At 51.8% G+C, this 18,703-nt stretch overlaps 1 protein-coding gene across 13 annotated transcripts in view; it reads left to right on the plus strand.

Annotated features, from left to right (window-relative positions):
* The window catches only part of CXXC5 (CXXC finger protein 5), a 132,709-nt gene that overhangs the window by 98,594 nt on the left and 15,412 nt on the right, over positions 1–18,703 (plus strand). Inside the window, exon 1 of one of the 13 annotated variants that reach the window (XM_034779045.1) lies at positions 13,085–13,198. The exons of the other annotated variants lie outside the window; for them this stretch is intronic. The gene's annotated coding sequence lies outside the window, so the exon portion shown is untranslated. Of the gene's footprint in view, positions 1–13,084; positions 13,199–18,703 lie in introns of those variants that run through there. 13 annotated transcript variants of the gene reach the window in all.

The raw sequence follows: 18,703 nt of genomic DNA on the forward strand, positions 1-18,703 counted from the left end.
GCCCATATGCCTCTGATCCTAACCAAGCACTGTGTGGTGGGTTGTGATATACTTTGGATGCTAAACATGAATCCCTTGAATCAACCAGGCCTTTTTCTTTCTAGCATGCTCTTTGCTATTTGCGCTGGCTGTTTGGCCAGCCTGTTTGATGATACATCGCACGGGCTTGGCATAAGGTGCTTGAACTAATATTTCAGAGAATTGCAAAAATGAGCCTTTTGTGAATTGTTGGCCAATCTCTGGTACTAACTCATCTGGAAGCCTGTGGTGAGCAAACTGATTTACAATGGGGTATTACATTGCTAAGAAAATTGAGTACTAGTCCTCTAATAAGAGGTAATCTTTCCTGTTACAGAAAGACAGCCCCCATTTCTGTGAGCCTGGATTGACTGAGACCTTACACGTTGTTTATCGCAAAATATTTCCATAGTGATGCATCTGTGACAACTTTTTTTTTTTTTTTAACTTCCAAAAGCGTCTCTCTTGCCAGTCGATCTCGCTGTGAACTGGTTATCAGTTATACCCCCAGACAATTCAGGCTTTAATAAGTCCATTGGTTAACTGTTCAGATTCCCATGGCTTAGCTCTAACACCCAAGTATGTAACGTCGTTGGTCTCACCTGGCAGCTGCTTTCTTGTAACAAAAATGTGCCTTCCCCAAGGGAACTGTCACGTAGATCACAATGTAGTTGAAATGCTTTGGATAGCTTTGTGCACCAGTTTGCGGTCTTTGGAATGGAATGATTTGTCAATAGCCTCTGGGCCTGCCACAGGTAACAGTATGGAGGGCCCTCTCAGTTTGCTCTGCTGTACTTCTGGCTTATAGGAAAGTTTGGAAGTTCTGCTAGCAGCTCTTTCAGCTCTCTGCCAGATTCCCCTCCGGTCTGAGGGATTCAGGTGACGTCCTTTGCTCCATTTTTGCTAGAGATACATACGGTTCTCCTCTGATGCCAGGTGTCAGAGGAAAAGAGTGCTGGGAAGTGGCTGGTCAGTATTAACCTGGTCCCAATCATATGGCGTGGATCAGGGTTACAAAAGGTTATAGCCCAGTTGCATGGCAGGAGTTGGTATCTGCTGACATCTGTAGCTAACTGTGCTAGGTCTCAGTGCACTTTCCTCTGGGCAGGTGTCCATGTTGCATAAATCACCATAGAACCATAGACTTCAAGGTCAAAAGACCCCATTAGATCATCTAGTCTGATCTGTGGATCACAGGTCACAAATTCTATTTGGCAACCTTCTTTGCAGAGAGACTGAGGACCGAATGGGCCATAGAGACTCAGCTGCTCTATGGAGGGCAGGGCTGAGACGTGTTGAAGAGGCACTTGTGTGGGAGAAGATGGCACTACTGCTGCCCATGCTTTGATTGATCTTTCATTGCCAGTCCGGCCCTTCCAACCACCTCCAAATTGACATGCAAAATATTTGAATAAGGGGAAAAAATGGCTGTCCCCGTCTGCCTCCAGTGTGTTGGGTTTATCTGTCCATCTCTGGGTTACAGGGGTTCCTTTTACAACAGCCTTTGAGAGTCCCCCAAACAAAGGAGAAGGACAGCATTAGGAAGGCAGTACCAGCCAGCAAAGGTGGGAGAGAAATGAAATGCTCCCTGCAGAGAGGCATGCCGTGGTACTTGAATGGCAGATGCTGCTGCCCGTTGGCTGTGAGACCAGCCCGTACACACAGATCTATTCAATCCCATTTTGAGGGAGAGGGTGAAAAAAACAGGCGATTGCCTTCCTGAGTCTCAATCTGGTAGGTTTTAGTTACAGTTGCTTTAGGATTTGGGCAGCGAGCGCAGCAGCTTTGGCAGCCGAGGGGCGGGGGGGCGAGGAATGAGCTGCACATTGATGACATCAGGAGTGGTGAGCCTGCCAAGCCGCCGGCATCTGTGGGATCGCAGGGGGCACGCAGGTGGTGGGCAGCCTCTTGATATGCTTGGTGGAGGGGGGCTTGACCAGCCCTTCCCTCCACTTCGTGGCCCCTGGAGCATGTCTCTATGGAGTGCGGAGGGAAAGAAGAGAAGCCGTTAGTTGTCCACAGGGCAAGTGGAGTCTTTGCATATTCTGATGGACATTTTAAGTTGCCTTATCTCCATAACCACCCCGGATCTGGATATTCCAAGTGGCCGTGGAGATAAGTGGATTTCCAACAAGCGCCTGGGTAGTCTGACATTTGCACGTCTACTTATTTCCATAGCGACCACCAGTAAAATAAATAGGGAGCAACTTTCCATGCCTTGCGGTGGGACACAGAGGGGCACTCGAGTTGCTGTGGCAACTGGCAGCAGATCTGGAGGCATATCCCATGGAACTGCGTCATGCCTGGTGCTTGGGGCCCCGCTGACCTCATGATGTGGTTGGTGCTCAGGTCTGTGTTTCCATCTCATCAGCTCCCAGCTGGGCAGTCCTGGTGCTGGATGAGGTGCCAGCCAGATAAGACCCTAGTGGTGCTGGCACTGGAGGAATGGAGGAGGGTTGTGACTGCTCCGACCGGAGGGTGTTTCCCCTCTACTGAGGAGGTTGGCAGTCTGGGCACATAGCATGTTTGTGGCTGTTCGTGTTAGGGTACGGTTTCACCCCAAGATGGTGGCATTGCTGATTGCAGCTTCCTTTGCTTTTCAGGTGAAATCCTGACCACCCCTTGAAGCTTGTGGGAGTTTTGCCATTGACTTGAGTGGGGCCTGCATGTTTTGATGGAAAATGTCTCTTCTGGGGGGTTGTTACTAGTACGATAAACCTCTGGGTTGGAAAGCACAACAGGGTATTTATTGGCCCCTGAGCAACTCTTGGATGCACAGATACAGCAGCAGAGGTGATACAATAAATCCACGCGTTGCAGACAATAGACATGGTTACTAGATAATCCCCCTGCTCCTATCCATTCATCCTGGGGGAGCTGGGACTAGAGACCTAGGCCTTTGACTCGCTCACTCTCACACTCCTCCCTCTCCACTCCCCCCCAGTGTTTTTAGCTGAGTGGCTATTGATTTGCCTTGCCGATGCTACTGTCATCCATATCTGTGTCACTTCCTGGCTAGACTATTGCAGTGCTGTTTACTCAGGGCGACTCTTGGCGACTGCTTGGAGACTTTAGGTGGAGAAGAATGGGGAGCTGCTTGGTGGAGAAGGGCTGTGCAAGCATGTTACTGCTGCTGGCCATGCACTATGATGGCGTCCTGTCTGCTCCCACGTGCAATTCAATGTGCTGCATTTGATCTCCCAAACCTTTTGTAATTTAGGAGCTGGCTTCCTTAGAGACCATACATGTCCCTGTACACTACTGCAATGGCTGAGATCAGCGGAGAGGCTGTGCTGACAGCCCTCAGAAGAGCATTGTGGAGGAGATCTGTCTATAAAATTCCCTCGTCGGGTGGTCTGTCAGACCTTAACCTGTTTAGTCTTCAGACGCATGGTACATGGCTCATCTTTTCAGCCACAATCTAGCCCAGTGAAATCAAGGCTCTGTGGTCTCCTTCCATGCCTGAGTTGTAACTGATGTTTTGTTTTATCTTAATCTGTGATCTGCACAAGTTTCAAGGCAATAGACACACTGTGTTATTGAATAAGTAGAAATAAACCACAGCCAATATAATGAAATCACTTGGGGAATTGTCACAGTCTCTTGTGATGTTTCCCTCTGCATCTGGAAGATGATTTGTGTCACATAACGGCTGTTTAAGAAGACCAACCCGTGGAATCTGGGAATGAGTAATAGGTGCTCCAGGCAATGACCCAAGGGCAGGAGACCCTCTTGAATTGTGACGAAATTCTAGTCCAGCTAATGGCAGAGCCAGCGCAACCCATTAGGCGACCTAGGTGGTCGCCTAGGGCGCTACAATTTGGGGGGTGGCGACCGCGGTGGTATTTCGGCGGCAGGACCTTCCACTGCCTCTGTGGGGGGCGGCATTTTGGGGCGGGACCTTCCGCCACCTAGAGTGGCAGAAAAGCTGGTGGCGTTCCTGGCTAATGGCAATGATGATTTGCCAGGAATCAACAATGTGCTCAGTGCTGTACATTGCACAAATATCCACAGAGCTCACTCTAAAGCCTTTATGATTTAGGAGACAGCTTACTGTCTGAAGACTTATTAAGTCAGTATTCTGACTGCGAGCCTGAAGATTGAAAATCCTCAAGACAAATGATCTCCTTGACTCGACCTAGGGGAATCGTTAATATTACCCCACTGTGTGTTAAATGGACACAAGGTCTGTCTTGAAATTCCAAATGTTTATCCACCCATTTATGGGAGGGCTGAGACAGAGCCGGGGTCTTCACAGAAAATGTGCCTATGAAGAGAGGGCACCAGAGTTGATTGCCCCTGGCTCAGAATGGCTAGAGGTACCTTATCATTGCTACCTTTGCAGCTCTGGAAGGCTCCTGTAGAATCGGCAGTGGGGGTTGTTCATTTGGAGGATATTGGCTAGATGCACGCACCACTCAGGTTTTCACGGAACAGTGAATACGAAGAGACGTTTAGCCATGATACCTTTAGAATTGTCAGTTGCATCCTTCTCTGGATCTGTCTTGCTTCTAAGATGGGGTTGGAGGAGAATGGAACCAGCCAGGGCAAAACGAAAAACTGACAGGGAACAATCGGTGTCTTTTCCCTGCTGGGAGTCTGTGTGTTGAGCCATAATCCAGTTAAATCAACTGCTGTCAAACAATAAGAAACAGTTTCACAAGTTCTACAAAATTCAGATCCCTCTTGGTCTTCAGGTCAACGTTGTAACGGACCCAGCAGCGTCGGGTTCATGCAGGTTGCTTTGCTCTGTTCCTCAGAACCTCTCTTTGTTTAGACTGACTGGTATTTGTAATTAGAAGTCATAGCTAAGTTTTATTTTGCCTTCCTCACCTGGGAAAGAATGTGGGAGAGAAGCATTGTAATTCCAGCTTTTATTTTTGCCATACAAGTTGGACGTTTGGAAGCTGAGCTATGAGCTGCGGAGCTGTTAACAGCTGCTTTGAAACTTCATCACCAAGAGCCAGAATTTTCCCTGGGGCATGAAAGTGCAGCTTCCTTTGAAACCAATGTAGGTTGCATGCTCAGGTATTGGGGTACAGAGATGAAGAGATTTAAGTTGCAACCTTTATCATGGGTTCAGTTCCTTCTTTTGAGGCCTTGATTTAACAGCTTTGCCTTAGTTCTGATTAGTCTTTTTATAGGGGAAATGAATGCCCATTTTAGGCTACAAAGTGAACATCCCATCATCTCTGTTAGGTTTGCAGCATGGTGGGCATGTGTTATTGGGCCTTTTGGATATGTCCTTTCAATAAAGTAGCAGTCTTTCCATCCCTGAACTGGATAAAACTCATTCAGGATGGAATGTGCTCTCCTGTTATCCTGTGCTGGTCCCATGTGCTGTAGCTTGTCTCCTGACGAAGGCACATCATGCTCACATTACAGGCTCTCTGTAGAGTTTTGGATTCACCTTAAAATCTCAGTCCTCCAATACAAATCTCAGTGGACTAGGGATTCATTAATGCAGAGACCATATCTGTAGATGCATGGGGACATTAGATACCCTCCGGGTGCGTGGGGACATTACAGCGGATGGAGGACAGGGTGATAGTCTCAGGAGTGGGAGATGGACATTTTTGCCAAAGGGTCCTTGCTAGTGGAACTACCTACAACCTTTGCAAAGGCTTGTTCTCACCCAATAGAAGAAGCTAAAATCACACGCATGGCCTGCACAATTTTCCCTTCCCCTAATAAGGACCCCCTGCATGTCCCACAGGGAATGCTCCTAGTCAATGGAAGGATGAGAAACCAGTCCATTCTAGGACAGCAGTGATTCTGAGAATTGCTGTATTTTATGCCATAGGACCGAGCACATTACAGACACCTTGATAGATAGAAATCTAGGTTAATAAACTGTGCGACAGATTGCTGCGCTTTCAGAAGTGACGGACAGACAGAAATCCCGCAGTGTACACAATTATGGACTTTTAGTTCCTTGTCTTGGAGATTGAAAAGATGTCTGTTTTCCTTTGGCGTTCTGATCATTCCTGTTAAGTATCAGACAATGCAAAGGCACAGAGCAGCCACTAATCAATGCACAACAGGAAACATCGTCTAAAAAGCAGAACTTTTATTTTCTTTTTTTTCCCTCTTGATCTTTGGGAGCATCTCGGCCTCAGCTTCTTTTGGGAGGCTTTACTGCAGCTTTGGCGCAGGGCTGAGAGAACAGAGGCTGCGGGAGGAAACTGATTTATTTAAAATTAAAGGAAAGTGGAAATTATTTTTCAAGACAAGAGTTTTTACACCTGAAGAGGCTGATTACTTCCCAGTTATGCTGGTCCCCGGACAGTGAAATAACACAGGAGTGATGGAAATCACAATCTGTCGTCTTTACATGCTTTACAAGGAGCTCAGCATTCTCTCTCTTGTCCCCCTCTCACCCTCTTACGAATAAATGATTTCTACAATCAGCAAGATCTTAGTCTGTCATTTGACAATTGCTGCATCTTAAAGTTCTGAGGCTTTTTGGAGGGAGAGAGATGAGCTGAGCCAGGGTGGGTTAGGGCCATTTTGTGGCTTGTTAGGATTTTCTGGTAATGATGTCCCCGGATGGCTCGGAAAGCTTGGATCTAAAAGCATGTATAGCTATGGCTTGAGCTAAGAGGCGGGAACAGACTCATCAACCTTTTATGTGGCTCAGCCACTAGACTGGGACCATGCAAACACTGGTTCTGTTCGGACAAAGAAATCCAAGGTGGCAACTCCGTTCCTGGATGCGGGAGAGAAGAAAGGGGCTGTTCTGGATTTCGAATGTGCCTTTATGACTTCCTGATATTTAAGTTCTGGGGTGTTTTGTGACCCGAGGAAGCGGGGCATTGGCCTAGGAGTCAGGATTCCTGGGCTCTCCTCCCAGCCCTGGCACTGTGGAAGTAAGTCATTTCCTGGCTCCGTGCCGCATCTGTACCATGGATAGAATGGTACTTGCTCCTCTTTGTAAAGTGCTTTGAGATCTACAGATCATAATCACTGCAGGAAGGATTCTTATTAGATTAAGTGTCCGATGGATATTCCATAAAGAGTTGTCCTCAAAGAATGCCGTAGCTGTGCTTTGGTGCCAGGATGGGAGGTTGTTGACTGGTATCTCCAGGAAGATTTTGTTTGCTAAGCACTGCTGACCAGGCCGTAAAAAGTCCGGTTGGCGCCAAGGTGGCAGGCTCCCTGCACGGCTCCCTGGAAGTGGCAACATGTCCCTTTGGCTCCTAGGTGGAGGGACAGCCATGGGGGCTCCATGCGCTGCCCCTGCCCTGCCCTGAGCGCTGACTCCACAGCTCCCATTGGCCGAGAACCGCAGCCAATGGGAGCTGCAGGGGCAGCGCCTGTGGGCCGAGGCAGCGCGCAGAGCCTTCTGGCTGCACCTCCGCCAAGGAGCCAAGGGACATGTCACAGTTTCTGGGGAGCCCCCTGAGGTAAGCGCCACCTGGAGTCTGCTGCCCACACCTCACCCCTCCTCCCAAGCCCTGAGCTCTTTTCCGCACCCTCCTGGAGCTTGCATCCTGCACCCCCTCCTGTACCTCAACCCCCTGCCCCAGCTTGGAACCCCCTCCCACACCCAAACTCCCTCCCGGAGCCTGCACCCCAACTCCCTGCCCCATCCCGGAGCCCCCTCCCACACCCTGAACCCCTCATTTCTGGCCCCATCCTGGAACATGCACCTGCAGCCCAAATCCTTTACCCCCTCAGACAGCCTAAACCCCTGCCTCAGCCTGGAGCCCCCTCCCGTACTCTGAACCCCTCAGCTCCACGCCCAGCCTGGAGCCCCCTCCTGCACCCCAAACCCTTTATCTCTGGCCCCACCCCAGAGCCCGTACCCTGAGCTGGAGCCCCCTCTCACATCCCAACTCACTGCCTCAGCCTGGAGCCCCCTCCCGCACTATGAACTCCTCATTTCTGGCCCAACCCGAGAGCCTGCACCCCCAATTAGAGCCCTCAGCCCCTACCATACTCCAGCCCCCTGAGACAGCCCAGTGAAAATGAGCAAGTGGGTGAGGGTGGGAGAGAGTGAGCGATAGAGGGAGGGTGGATGGAATGAGTGCGGGCGGGGCCTCAGCACAGGGGTGGGGCCTTGGAGAAGGGATGGAGCAAGGGTTTTAGTTTTGTGCGATTAGAAAGTTGGCAACCCTACCACTAGGCCTGACTTCCCAAGCCCCGGTCATGACACTTTGGATAAGGAAAGTGATGTTGGATGGAAGTTTGGGGATGAGTGGAAAGCACTGTCATTTGGGCCATTCTAGCAGTGCCTGCCTTGGTCTTTACAGCCACGTGTGTATCTCGTGCCATCGGCAGCTCTCTGGATAAATGGCCCTTGAAGGTTAAGTCACAGAGTAGAAATAATAATATCTAGCTCTTTCCATCCCCAGATCTCTAAGTGAGGTAGGTAGCGTTAGCTCTCTGGTACAGATAAGTGTCTCACCCCAGTCACATAGTCAGCCGAATGCCTTGTCCCCTGTGTCACGCCACTTCCCAGATAATCCCCGCTGAGCAGTTTCATCTAGGGGTTGGATCAAGCCACGCAGTTGAGACAGTTCCACTGCAGGGTTCCAGCACCCCAAAGCTCATGGGTGCTGGGTTCAGAGTTTTGATCTGGCCTATGGTAACGAGGAATTCCAGTCTGGTGTTGGGACGCCGCTCTGAGACTGGAGGTGTTTGGAGGCAGGGCTTTGGTTTTGGCCCAAAAAGGCTGACCTCTAATAAGCAAGAGGGGATTGCCAACAGGGCTGGTTCCACTGATTGTGAATAAGATTATAGTGATCCACTGCAAGATTCCCATTGACTGCATTGCCGCTCTGCTCCGGGATATCCTCTCTGAAAGCCAGGTCGCCTGCTGGCTGGATGTGAGCTGGCTCTGAGCAGCTGTGCCTTGCCCTCTGCTCCTCCCTCTCGCTCCTGAGCGCCTTCTCGCTTCCTCCAAGGAAATTCTTATCTGGAGCCCCCAATCGCACTGATCTATCATCACTGCTTAGCCAGCATTGCAGCAAGGAATGCCACCTCCGGGGCCAAGTTCATCCGTAGAGTAAACTCCGTGACTCCACTTCTCTAACAGAGCTGAGCCAGACGTGGAGAGCTGCAGAGACCTACAGCCCCTCAAATGCTCCAGACCAGGGAGGTCTGTGGGGAGTCTCCAATGCCACCCCACCCCAGGTCTCCTCTCTCTGGCTGAGAAGGGGTTATCCATGTACTGCAAGCCATAGACGTGAGCACAGAGCAGCTCTGGACTGAGCAGCGCTCTCCCGTGTGCTTTGCAGCTATCCCCATCACGGCTGGAAGCGTACGGTCACCCCCGGCAAGCAGCAGGTGCCTGTGGCCGTTCTTCATTTCTCACGAGCACAGGCTTTGGCAGTTCCTCTGGCTTCTGCAGTTTCTCTGCCTCGCAGTAGAGGATGGGGGAGATTCCCCGACTCCCAGCAATAAGCAGCAGCTGTGAGGCTTGAAGCTGCACAACAGTGGCTTGCCTGCTTGTGGGAGCCCTGAGCTTGCAGCACCGTGGGGTGGAAGGTGTGTGATGGGACATCCGAGAAGAAAGCACTAGCTGGAATCACACCGGGAGTAGGGGTGGGGGCTGGTCCAAGTGCTTTGAATCCAACATTGACAAGACAAAGGTGTAGGAATCCCCTAGGGCAGAGCATCCCTGAGACACATCTCTCCTGCACGGCTGTATGCGGTGGTGGTGAGTGCATCGGGAGAACCTGTCCCCAGGACTGGAGTAGGGCTTGGAGATGCCCCTTGGCTCCGGGCACCGTGTATCCCACCCATTTCCAAGGGACACAGCAACAGAAAACTCATGAAGCAGCGTCACCCCGTAACCACTGCAGCCACTCTGCCACCCAGCAAAGTCCCTGGCCAACCCCCGGCCCATTGGCAGCTTCCACAGGGTGTGGGCACTGGAGAAGGACAGGGCAGGAGCAGTAGGGGGTGCAGAGGACAATGGGCAGAGGGATGTTGCTGAGGGATAGTAATGAAAGTCACGTGGGGGCAAGATCTGGGCATTGTGAGGATATTGGCATGGCAGTGAGGGAGGTTTCATGGAGTGATGGGTGGGGGGGTATTGGAGCAGTTTTGCGGGTGGTGATGGGAGGTATTGGAGCAGATTTGGGGGTAGGAGGTATTGGAGCAGTTTTAGGGCATGAGGGGTGGAGCGTATTGCAGCAGATTTGGGGGTGGTGGGTGGGGAGTATTGCAGCAATTTTTGGGGGTAGGAGGTATTGGAGCTGTTTTCAGGGGTGGGGGATATTGGAACAGATTTGCGGTGGGTGGTGAGAGATATTGCAGCAGTTTTGGGAGATAGGGGTATTTGAGCAGATTCGGGGTGGGGATGGGGGATTCTGGAGCAGTTTTGGGAGGATGGGATGGAGAAAACATGCTTTGAGGTTTTTTGTTTGATCTGATGGTGAAGGAAAAAGGAACCAATGTGCAGGGCACCTAGTGGAACTGCCCCCTCTCTCCCTGGGGGCGGACTGCCAAGGGCTGGCACATCACCGTTAACGGCGGGGAGCCCCATCTGAGTGCTGCCCCGCCTGCGGTTCATGTGGTTGCATTTTCGGGCTGTTTCTGTGACGGTGCTGTGGGCTCACAGCTCCCGCTCAGTCCCCTCTGGGTCATACTGTGTCTTGGCGAAGGGTGGGTTGCCTCCTTGGTTAGGCAGCAAAACCTCCCGCAGGAAGTGCTCATTGTGCAGAGCCCGCGCTTCCCTCCTGCCCCCTCTCAGCTGCGAGTAGCCGCCTCTCATTGATTCAGCGCAGGGTGCAGGGTCCAGGATGGGATGCTGAGCTAGCACTGACTGGCCTCAAAATCAATCCCCTCTGCCTTCTCTGTGCTTCTTCCTTCTGCCAGCTGCGTGCTCCTGGCCCTGTGGCCTAGGACGAGGCTCTGGGCTTGGCAGGATAATCTCCAGGGGTCTCAATAATTTATAAAGCTCTTACCCCCTCACCACAGAAATCTTTGGAAGTTTGACATTGAAACATGTTTCCTTATCAACCACCCTTTACCTTCAACATACATGTTGGTTTGTTATTGTAGGGTTGCCTGGGGCTGTGTGCACTGATTTGTTATTGTAGGGTTGCCAGCCTGAGTGCTAGGGCTATGTGCGCTGGTTTGTTGTTGTAGGGTTGCCGGCCTGAGTGCTAGGGCTGTATGAGCTGGTTTGTTGTTGGAGGGTTGCTGGATCACAAACTGGCATGTTTTTAAGTTCCCCATGCTGGCTTTCAGAGGTGGCTGGGAGCAGCTGTGCCCATGTGTCCCTGGGATCAGTGCACTGTTGCTCGGTGTTGCAGGGTTGCCCGTGGCTGGATGGGTTGTGTGCAGTGGCTGGCTGCATGGCTGGCTTGTTTGCCATTGCAGGATAATCTGGGGGGAAGCAGGGAGGACGGGGAGTGGGCAATAGAATAACAGCACCAAAGCATTTGGGCTAAAACAGGAACCCCAGGAGCTGCCTGACCTTTGCAAACTGCTCTAAATCTGATAGGGTCAATCTGGGGCCTCCTGACCTTGACAGCGTTCCCTTTAACCCTGGCATCTTTCCAGCCTGCTAAGCTGCCCTGTATAAAGACCTGAATGAATGGGTGCGTCACATGACACTTAATGCTCTGGCTGAAACTAAGCACCTTCTGACGGAGCCCAGATGACACACTGTGCCAGGGGAACTGTCGGGGGAGGGGGGGCAGAGGGGAGGATGGGCGTCAGGGGGGTGCATGTCTTTCGGTATAGAGTTATTTGTTAATTAAGGTCCATGGTTGCAAAGAGAGGAGTAGGGTCGTTAAAAAAGCCACGCGGAGTAAGAAAGGGGGTGAACTAGCCAGCACAGGGCAGCGACCGTAGGAGAGCCACTGATGCTCCTTGGGGTATGACATCCCCTCAGGAAGTGGGGATGGGGACCCACAAAGTTGACACACACAGAGCGTGGCCTGTGCCTGGGCAGTTCCCAGCGCCTGCAGGGAATTCCATAGAGCTCCGCCCACTTGGTTCTGTGCTGGATCGGGGCCATCAGCTTGAAAACTAGACGTAGCCTGGAAAGTCCTGAGTCCCCTCCCTTCCTTTATCCAGCTGCCCCTCTCCTGCCCAGTGCCTGTGAGAGCCCTGCCCCCAAAACGCCCCTCGCCCCATCACAGCTCTCCTCTCCCTGGCCGGGAGGATGGACAGGGCTCCCTGTTGGTGCTGTAACTCAGATGGCCAGAGGAGTTGCTGCGGAGACCCCTTTGTTTCCCAGACACACTCCTCAGTGCTGCTGCCAACCTAAAGGCCAGTCTCTTGTGGTCGGCAAGCCAGCTGCCTCAGACACTCCTGCCGCTTATGGCGCCTGGACCGGCTTCCTGACTGCGACAAGAGCCGCCATTGAGTTTGTTGCTGTCTTTGTTTTCCTCCCTCTCTACCTCTCCTTCTAGTCTTCTTTCTTTCTTTCTTTCTTTCTTTCTTTCTTTCTTTCTTTCTTTCTTTGTCATCCTGGTTCTTATATCTTCCCTTCCAATATCTTGCCTCTACCTTTGTGGAATAGCCACTGCTGGGTGTATTTTTTTTTTTTTTTTTTTTAGCTCTAAGGGCTTACCTCCCCAGGAAAGCTATTCTGGAAGACGGTTGGTTTTGGTGCTGGGGGAGCAGAGGGAATGGGGCACTGGTCATGTGTGAGGTGTGGTCACGTGTGAGAAGATGGGCAGCAGCAGGCAAGCTGGTAGGTGGAGAGGCTGTAGGGGAAGGAGCTGCAATAGTCAAGGCTGTAAACAATGGGGTCACCATCACTGACAACCTCAGGAGGAGTCAACTGATGCAAAGACCCTGAGACAGATGGGTCCAGTCCTACCCATCTCAGGCAGGCTGCACCACCATGGAGCTGGCCAGGGTTAGACTGGATGCTCAGCTATCAGGGATAATGAAATCTGGCCCATCACAATCCACTCAGAGAAGCTAAATGACCTACCAGAAGTCTCTCCCACCTTGCCGTTATCTCCTCCAGCCCTCATGTGTCTCCTTTCCCTCTCCATTGTTTTTACTGGGCAAGAGGGATTTATTGTTCCTGTTCCAATGAGGTTGGTGCCTATAAGTAACCACCTCTCCTTCCCCACAGGTTTCATCTGTATTGATCATGGCTGTGTCTTCTGTCTTCTGACACAGAGATCCCTCCAAGAAGTACCCATCAAGAAAGCGGGTAGCAAAGGGGGTTGCCTCACTGAGCCATGCATGGATTACACCAGGGGTAGGCAACCTATGGCACACGTGCCAAAGGCAGCACGCAAGCTGATTTTCAGTGGCCCTCACACTGCCCGGGTCCTGGTCACCGGTCCAGGGGGTTTTCCTTTTTAATTTAATTTTAAATGAGGCTTCTTAAACATTTTAAAAACCTTATTTACTTTACATACAACAATAGTTTAGTTATATATTATAGACTTAGAGAAAGAGACCTTCTAAAAATGTTAACATGTATTACTGGCATGCGAAACCTTAAATTAGCGTGAATAAATGAAGACTCGACACACCACTTCTGAAAGGTTGCTGACCCCTGGATTACACTTAATGCGAGAGCCGAATGGGGTCAGATGAAACCCGCTTAGGAAATACAAATGGGCCCGCTGAAGCTGGGCATGCACACGCACATACCCATACATGCACGTACACATGAGATGTGGCCATTGTCTTTGACCAGGAGCAGATCCCATGCGTGGGAGAGGCCGGATTCTCACTCCCCTATGTGATCTCACAACAGCTAGGATGCCAGTAAACCTCCTCCAATCTAGCAGTCCTTTGTAAAACCATTTATGATGAGCACCTAAAATCATTCCCCTAATTTCATGCTTTGTAATGACCATCCCTTATCAAAAGATACTGTGGTATTGTCCTGGGACTGATGGGCTCACTGACGTCAGGGTTACGCTAGTGTAACTCCATTTACTTGTGTGGAGTTATTTCTCATTCACACCGGTATTATTAAGATCAGATCACTGCTGTTAGCCATAGTGCAGAGATTTTCAACCTGTGGTCCAGGTACCCCTGGGGTCCGAAGCCTATGTCTAAGATGTCCAAAGAGGTCAGCATCTCCATTTGAAAGTTTTTAGGGGTCCGCAAATGAAAAAAAGGTTGAAAACCACTGCTGTAACATTTGGGCCATTACCGCTGCCCATGAGAGAGGATCTGTCTTTGTAAATAACTGATGGAGACACATATTGACCAGCGGGTAGCTATACAGAGACATACAAGACTGACAAGAATGGGAACTGTTAAGGTGCTGCCTGGGATAGTGTTTTTTGATTATGTTGACATGACATGGTAATGAGTGTCAGTCAATAAGCTGTATTCAGTGACCTAGAGATGCAAGGTTCCATATCCTATAATCAACCCTTCTCCACAGGGCATCCATTTCATTCTTTGAATGTATAATATTTACCCTGATTGGTCTGAACTACAGAGAACTTGAGATCTCTATTTTCACATGGGTGTCTTCCCTTTCCGTGATGAATGTTCTAACCCTGACACTTCCTAGCAAACGAAACACTGAGGCACGATTCAGAGGAAATGTCAGGAGCGGCGAAAGGTGCCCTAGCAAAGTCGTTTACAACTGAAACTTCTGGCGATTGCAAATGTGAGCTGAGCATGCCAGTAAAACCAGGCCTGATTCAGTACTCTGCACAAGTCCTGCAGATTTCCGTCAAGGTAGCATGTCTTTGGCCCTGAGTAGGCTTCCCGAATGTGAACACAAGAAAGAACATCTTGGGTTTTCCTTTTCCTTTACTACATTAGGCCTGTTGAGATCAGAATCCCCAAACTGAGTTTAATGACAAGTTCCTAAAACCCACGTTTCTGATTGTGCAGGGTTGTTAATAATCCTGTCCCGATGTTAGCCCTCGAGTCCTAGCCAAACTGCAAGCTGGGTAATTACATTCTACCTCCCTACATTACCTCTCCAGCTCCAAGTGCAGGTGGGGCTCGTGCTCGCTTCTGGGGCTGAACTGTTGCACAGTGTTGCAACACCTGCCACTTTCCACCCCAGAGGTGGCTGCCTATAGAGAAGAAGCTGCTTAATTGGAGCAGCCTGCTGGACAGCCTGTTATCCCAATTATGGAGCCGTCCTAATTATCCGAAGACATCCCGCTTCTAAGCTCAGCAGGGGTTGTAGCCACTGGATTGTACGAGCTCTGAAGCGCCTAAGCTCCACGTCTGTTCCTGGGGAGCTCAGAAGCCCAGCAGGGACTGGGGGTGCTGCGGGAGCAATCCATTTTGTATTCAGTGGGAGCATCTGCCTCCCAGATAAACAGCGGCGCTATCAGCCAGCACTGCTCACTGGGAGGAAATCAGCTCCATTGGCTGTAGAAGTCCTGACTGCCCGTCAGAACTGGCATGTGCTGCATGTAGACACATCTGCATATTGCATACAGCTTCTATGGTCCAAATCAGCTCAGCCAAGTAAGGGCTGTAGCAGGCCCTGGATGCTCCCAAGCAGGGCCGGTTGTGCTGCATAGGCAGGGAAAGGGTGCCGAGAGACTGGCGTGGGTGCTGTGCTAGCCTCCTCAAATTACCCCAGGGGGCAGGGGAAGGATCTGGGGCTAGTGCCAATCTACAGCGATGTGGATGCAATCGACCTCCTGTGTTTGGCAGGGGTGCCACCCTCACTTTGCAGAGTCCCTTGTGCAAGGCTTGTTCACGTGGAGTTTGCAATTGGGGGAAGAAGATCTGAGCTGCCAGTCTGCCAGTTCTTTGGGCACCTTTAGGATGAAGGGCTTTGTATAACTATTCCGTGGGGCTAGCGTCATGGTGCTTGATCTTTGCATGTAGCCCTTAGCACTGATTCACTGAGGCCATAACTGGCTCTGCACCCTCTTGTGCCCGTGCTGGATTTGTCTGTCCCTGTTTGGCTGCGCTCGCCACGTTGGCTTCTGTTTCCAGTGTGATGGCCAGGCTGCTCCTGGTGTGTTGATTTGTGTGGGGGTTGCCACTGCTTGCTCCCAGGAAGCCCTGTTTATGGCCCCCAGTCTGCAAAGATGCATGGATGCACTTGAAATTGTAACACACGAGAGCTGAAGAAGGGTAGGAACATTTCTCTCATCAGTCGATCCATTTCCCTTACCTGGCTGAGCTGGGAGATCTTCCCTTTCCTCCAATGTGGTCTCCCAGCACACTGATCCTGCCGTGAGGAGATACCCTGTGCGGCCAGGGGGTATCTGCAGAGGCTGCCACAGCACCCAGCTCATGCTGGTCTCTCTGCACCCTCTCTCTGCTTGTGCAGCAGAACTGTCCCTGTTTGGGCATATCCAAGGCCTCCCACGGCCCTTCCCAGACTCAGCTGATGGGGGCCCCGAGAATGTTGAGCTTGGGTGAGAGTTACAGGCTGGGTGCAAGCCGCTCAGCACGTAGGTGTGCAAAACAAGTGTGACTTCCACACCAAGGGGGTGGTGGAGGGAGGGGCAGCAGGAAAAGCAGTAACAGGAGGGCGTAAGATAAGGAGGCTGGGTGACTTTATCTCACATCCTCTTGTTAGATGCTTTTCCTGCTTCACTCCCCTCCGGGCCCCTGGTATGCCAGTTACAGGCGTTTTTGCAATAAAGGTGCAACACCCCAGAGTGCTGCTGGAGAGAGACTTGCCTGGGACCCACTGACTGCAGCAGCGGCGGTTATGGCTTTGCACACTGACTCAGTGCCAGATTGGTGCAAGATACCCTACTTCATCCCTTACGTGCATCCTCTCACCACCTTTTATGTCACTGCTGACTTTGGCCCATAGATTTCCATGGGAGCTGCACCAGTTTACCTGAGCTGGTCCTGTCATTGCTGCAGCAGTGCTAATATCCTACATTTTAGCCTTCTCCATATCTCAGGCCCACCCCTTCTAGCTAGCCAGGATCCCCTTCCCGTTTACTAACATGGGGGGAGGGGACAGGGCAGCCACAATGCCCTGACCCCTGGTTGTGACCTCCAGGCTGAAAGGCTACATAGCTGCTCGTTACATTACAACATGCAAGTGCTGAAGAAAGGGATAATAGTACAGTGGTAGGAACATTTCTCTTATGAGTCAAGGCATTTCCCTTATTAGGGTGAGATGGGACCTCTCCCCTTTCCTCCAGTATGATCTCCCGGTGCACTGATCTTGCCAGGAGGAGATACAGATTTCACTTTAGAGCTGGTTCCGCTGTGTCTGGGTGACTGTCCTTTGGCAGAGAGGTCATGTAATGTGGGAAGACTGTATGATCCTGTATTTGCAAGCCTCTTCCCTTTAATTACTGCAGGCCCGCAGAGAGATTTAAACACTCTGTAGCTGGGTCAGGCCATGCAGTCGTATTGAATAAGATGTTCGCTGCAGAACACCTAGAAGAAAGGGAGGAATGACGGATAGACAAGAGCAGGGAGAAGCGTGCCAAAGAGATAACGCAGCTGTCACTCTTGGCGCTGGGAATAATCAGGGCTTGTTGGTTTAAGGCAGATGAGACGCCACATTGTGACGCCAAATGGGCCAGGCTGGGCGGGTTTGTGTGGCTCAGACCCTGAGGCAGTGGTGGGGGGGCATTGTCAGTGCAGGGGTGTTAGCCACCAGTGTGCCTGGATGGGCCATGGCCCATCCATTTAGCATCCATGCCCACCCCCACAGCCCTGGCTCTGCTCCGGCCCCAGTGCTTACCCTGCTCCGCCCGGAACTCCATCTGGGAAGTGGAGTCGGAGCGCAGGGGCTTACCCCTCTCAGCCTGCCTGGCGCTCAATCCGGGGAAAGGGGTCAGGGGCTTGTCCTGCTCCGCTCGCCCGCCCAGCGCTCCATCCGGGGAGCAGGGTTGGGGCACGAAGGCTTGGCCACTGGAGCACCAAGCAGGTGGGCTGAGCGGGGCAAGTCGCTATGTCCCGAACCCACTCCCCGGGTGTGTGCCTCGGCCCCAGGGGGCCCCTGGCCAGCGTGTCCATTGCCCCACGCAAGGCCAGCTGGGGACAGTGGGCGGGAAGCAGCCCTGATCCCTCCTGCTCCCCCTCCCCTGCCCCCTGTCATTGCCCACCCACCCGAAATCAGGGCTCACCCAAGTGTCCCGTCCTGCTACGCCACCTTTTCTGAACAACTGGGCAGGAGGTCATCATGGCCCTTGAGCACCACAGGTCGGTTCTGATAGGCCAGTGTGGATAAAGTGCTGTTGGTGGGAGCTGCTGGGCCTGTCCAGTAGCTGAGACCCCTGAGGAGGGCCATGGCCAACCTCCAGCTCAAGAAGCGACGCCCCCGTGGCCCTGCAGCCGGCTTGGTGGGTGGCATGTGGACTTGATGCCCCTAAGCTTTTCTCATCTAAAGCCTGATTACTCTGGCTTTGTGCCTGTTGGGTGCGGGGGGCGAACTTTGCACTAATGAGTCTCCCTGCAGCCAAGCTGGGCCCTGACCTCCCTGTTTGCGGGAGCAGGTTGGGCCTGCGGAATTTGCACCAGCACATTTGCCCCCCCCGTAGAATGGGTTGTGGGCACAGTTCTGAGCGGCTCCTCCTCCCACTCTCCTCCAGCTGGGCGCCCGGCAGGGGAGTGCTCTGACTTGTGCCCGCTGCGGTATTGCAGTGACCCAGACAGGGGAACTACCCAGGGGAGGCCACCCTTCAGGAAACGTACCCAGGCACTCAATGCTGAGGGTAGCAGTACCAGGACCGCCTTACACGGCAAGGAGGAACGCAGCTGGAGGCAGTGGGGCTACACTGGTGTAGGTGAGATCAGAATCAGGCCCATGTGGCCATAGGAAGCTTCTCCGATTGGCTTT

Source organism: Trachemys scripta, chromosome 8, assembly GCF_013100865.1.
Source record: "Trachemys scripta elegans isolate TJP31775 chromosome 8, CAS_Tse_1.0, whole genome shotgun sequence".
Taxonomy (NCBI): Eukaryota; Metazoa; Chordata; order Testudines; family Emydidae; genus Trachemys; species Trachemys scripta.